Consider the following 4611-nt stretch of genomic DNA (forward strand, 5'->3'; position numbering starts at 1 on the left):
ATTGTTCCAGATTTGGTAATTTCTGATTGTATGTGGTCTGAAGATACAAAATCAGCAAACAATGTCACTGGGACCTCCAGTGCAAGGTTAGGCAAAAAAAAAAAAACTAATTTTGGCTGCCATACTATCTGTTACAGATAAATCAGACCATTCTGCAAAAGTAGCCTTTTACAATATTCTAAGAGGCATGTATTTAATAAGTTTTCTGTTCTTGGATTAAAACACAAACAAGTCATAACTAGTAAAAACCAAACCAAAGCTATATCAACGTACTTGAAACATCCTAAACAAATATTTTAAACCAGATGTAATGGGAGCAACCTGATATAGAAATTATGCAACTGTAAAAATTCTATGAGGATTGGCCAAATATTACATATATAGAGATCAGCATTTAGATCAGTGTGTGCAACGTATATAGATCAGCATTTAGATCAGTGTGTGCAATGTATATTGATCAGCATTTAGATCAGTGTGTGCAATGTATATTGATCAGCATTTAGATCAGTGTGCAACGTATATAGATCAGCATTTTGATCAGTGTGCAACGTATATAGATCAGCATTTTGATCAGTGTGTGCAACGTATATAGATCAGCATTTAGATCAGTGTGTGCAACGTATATAGATCAGCATTTAGATCAGTGTGTGCAACGTATATAGATCAGCATTTAGATCAGTGTGTGCAACGTATATAGATCAGCATTTAGATCACTGTGTGCAACTTTGTAGATGTATTTTCACTGTTCAATAAAATACACATAACAAAGTAAAATGGTGCAACATCAACACTGTTCAGTTTTCTTAAGCATGCTACATGTTGAAATATTCTTTGCATTTTAAACTTCCATTGCTTCACTTTCACTGAGGAAATAGTCAATTTTACCATCCAGAGAATCAATGATTTTATTGTCTTCCTGAATTATTCCCTCTTTCTTTTATTTGAAAACTTTCAAATATTACAGATGGTAGATTTTATAAGGGCTGTAGAGGGAAAAAAAAAAACCTTTACAATTATAAAATCTGTTCTGAACCAAGATAAATTTCGTTCATGACACAATGACTTCAGTGCTGCTATCCAACAAGAACACAGAGACTTTGATCCACATGATGCAAAAACCAATTTGCATCTCGAGCATTGTGGCTGATCCAGTATGATGAAACATTTGTGATATGTTGTAACGAATGTGTTAACTTTTGCTAAAAGAGCTGCAATAAACAGTGCTCGTAGCACTAACTGATTTGAAAACTTTTTTCTACAAATTGCAAATTATTTCTTAGCAACAATAATTACACAAATGTTTTTTTTTTCTTGCTTTATTCACATTTGGTTAGTCTTCAAGTAACTGTACATTCCAATGAAGTACATTTTACTTCAAAAGGGACTTTTTCTACTCACTAAACACATTTTAATGAACTTAATTGTTTTTATCAATGAAGAACAATGAAAGTCAATGACATCTATTAGAATGAATATAATAAAAGCATTATGTTTCAGAGGAGAGTTTAGCCAACTTTACCAAATGAGCAAAAGATAAATGAGGTTATTTCCACAGAAAGCAGATTTTCCAAATGATTAAATTTTACGAGACTATCTTGCGGCTGATTTTCTAAAATTCACTGTTAAATCGTAGTTGTACAGAAAATCTGTCACTCAAATGATTAATTACTCTTTCATTAAGTTTAGACTAACTTTCAATAATAAAGTTCTTTAACTGTCACATTAAGAAAAATAAGTGAAGTATCCATTTAAGTTAGCCAAACTATCGTATCAATAGTTTCCTATAATATATTGTTCGTTCCAGAAATGAAGAACTTCTATAAAATTTCTGCACTGTTAATAATTATTTTTTTACTGTTATAGTTAATAACATCATTTTGGTAACTTTTAAATTATTTCAAAATAACAGAAAAAATGTTTACCAAATGTAGAAATGTTTATAGGTATCTTTTTTTTTATATATTCATGCACATTGCTTTTAACTAACATGTTTAAGCTCTACAAAAAAAAGCTAAAATGTCAAAATGTGGCAATGTATGTAATCACATTCATGCAGTGTTATTGAATACATATATTAATTATATTACTTCAAACAACAGTAATGTATTTCGTACATTTATTAACTCAAAATACATAAAGTGTAACTTGAATTAGTAATAAAACTTACATATGACAAATAAATGTTCATGTTGTAACCCATTTATTTAAGATTTAAAAGTCAACAACAGGAGTAACTTCACTTCACAAGATTTGTCCATCACTGAAACTCTTTTGAAGAAAAGTCATAGTATCACTTTTCCCAAACAGTAATGATGATTTTACATACTTCAAGACATGGATGCTTCTAGCTCTGATGCTGACATTTCTGGCTCCTCATCATTATAAATATTCTCAGCCTAAGTTAAAATTAATAAAAACTGTTGAGGTAAACACTTTGAGGAATTAAAAACAAAATTAATCTCTCTTTGCACGCACAAAACAAAAAAACTGAAAACAATGTAAAGTAGTAGTATCCATGTCTGTCAAATATTACATTTCTGGAAAAACATTTGAATAGTGACATCTTTTTAAAAATCTATTGATTCTTATCGGTGATATTTCTTTCATAAGAAATCACAGAAGTGAATTTATTTATGCAGATATAATTTGTTACATATTCCTATCAAGCTGATTAAATTCAGTGAAAAAATTGTTTCAAAATTTCATTCCATTGACATATTCATGATGAGTATGATTATAAATAAAATTTGAAAGCTTTGAATATATCATTACACAAACTCTAAAAATCTGTTATATTTTGAAAATAACAATAGTTTTTGGAACCACTAAAAAAGACAATAAAAGTTGATCACTTACCAAACTTGCATTATATTATCTTTATAAACTGTACATATAACCCAAGGTTCATTAGGGTTCCATGAAAAATCTGAGATCTTTGCTGTGTGGTCTCCATGAATGAACTAAACAAAAGAATGTATTAATGTTGCTAATATGTTTAGAAAGAGACTTAAAGCCCTGTATGGAGTAAGTATTAGAAAATATACAAACCTTATTGTTAAGTAACAAGTTTTCCATGATTAACATACTTAAATCTTTGCAATTACAAGAAATTTATTGAGTAGAAGCAAGAAACAATGCAACTGTCATACATAAGCTAAAACACTATATTACCAGACTATTCTGTACTTTTATATTGAGAAAACTGAAGATGAAGAGGAGAGCCCACTTTTAGTCGCTAAATTACAGACACAGGTGTGTGTTATTCACCCATATTTAATGTTGTTTCAAGGCATAAGTGTACAATTTTATTATTAAAAACAAAACTCTACACTGTCTTACAAGAATCAGAATACATGGTAGTGTGTCATGTGACCAAAACAACCTGTAAGACACACTGCATTATTAAAAGGAGTGATAGTTTAGCAAATTTTCCACTTTCTGTAGCTCAGACTGTGGTAATCCAAAATATTACATATTTTTAGTGAATGTGATCTACTGGACCCTTAGTTCACAAACCAAATATCAAGGCATTCTATTAAGAAATATACAAGATATAAAATCTCCAATTTTGATTGAATTCACCCCCCCCCCCCCACACCTCATGGTCTTTCTTTGGGTGCTTCCTAAAGGGTGATAATTTTTTCACCAGCCCTCTACCATTATAATGTGAGATTCTAGCTATTTTAAGAGAGGAGATAAGATATCGTATCAGAAGTTAACATTTTCCTAAACTGAAAATGTATTTCCAATACATACATTTCTCACCCAGCCTTCCCACTTCCGGTAATATTTGGTGCAAGTCTTCTGACCAATCTCAGAGTGATTAACGAGTGCAAATGTTGAGAGGGCATCTGGTTACAATAGGGGTTGTGTCATGCTCATATTGGTATAGAGCTGCTGCATAATCATTTACATGTGGATATCCTGAAGTACGAGGTGGAAGGCTAGTGGCGAGCATTAAAAATTTGTGCTGATAGACAGCAGTACTAATCAAGAAAAGCTACTTTGTGGGCAGAGGAAAGATATTGTATTAGAAGTTACAGGTATTGTTCATACTAAAGATGTGACATGCATGACCTTAAGCTAAGAGAATTTACTGTATGGTGATGCCATGTTAAACTGTGATCACCTCTGAATTTTGATGAAACATATTGTGGAAATTTCTTAGTTAATCTGTTGAATTACTACAAGAATACTTTACTTCATTCACTCGTGAAAACCTGTCAATAATATATAAGATACCACTGGGTAATGTTTTCAGAAAGTACAAGTAATAATATGGAATTATTGGGGTATAGCTTTAGTCCTACTACTGTTCCTGTATTATGAGAACAGTTGCCTTGAAGGTCAGCTCCTCCAATTTTTACTAATTAGAACACAATGGAGCACAGTATAGAAAACATTAACCTACACTACTCATTTCACTAACATACAAAAAAAACAGTTATATTAGATTCTTATTCCAGATTTGAGAAAGTTGAGTTTTTCAAAACTTTTACTTTGGATCAGTTTTATACATTTGATATAGACAGCATGGTCACAAGTAAATAAACACCACCTTTTCAGAAAAAATGAAATTTTTCAGTCATATTCACATGAATTGATATATTT

The 4611-nt window shown here is 30.9% G+C and overlaps 1 long non-coding RNA gene across 4 annotated transcripts in view; it reads right to left on the reverse strand.

Moving 5' to 3' along the window:
• Nucleotides 1-2183: 2183 nt before the first annotated feature.
• LOC111086981 overlaps nt 2184-4611 on the reverse strand; it is a 10872-nt gene continuing 8444 nt past the window's right edge. For all 4 annotated transcript variants that reach the window (XR_002611709.1, XR_002611706.1, XR_002611708.1 and 1 more), the window contains 2 exons: nt 2857-2960; nt 2184-2396 (listed from right to left, as the gene is read on the reverse strand). This is a non-coding gene — a long non-coding RNA (uncharacterized LOC111086981). The remainder of the gene's footprint in view (nt 2397-2856; nt 2961-4611) is intronic.

Source organism: Limulus polyphemus, unplaced genomic scaffold (assembly GCF_000517525.1).
Source record: "Limulus polyphemus unplaced genomic scaffold, Limulus_polyphemus-2.1.2 Scaffold1604, whole genome shotgun sequence".
Classification (NCBI taxonomy): Eukaryota; Metazoa; Arthropoda; class Merostomata; order Xiphosura; family Limulidae; genus Limulus; species Limulus polyphemus.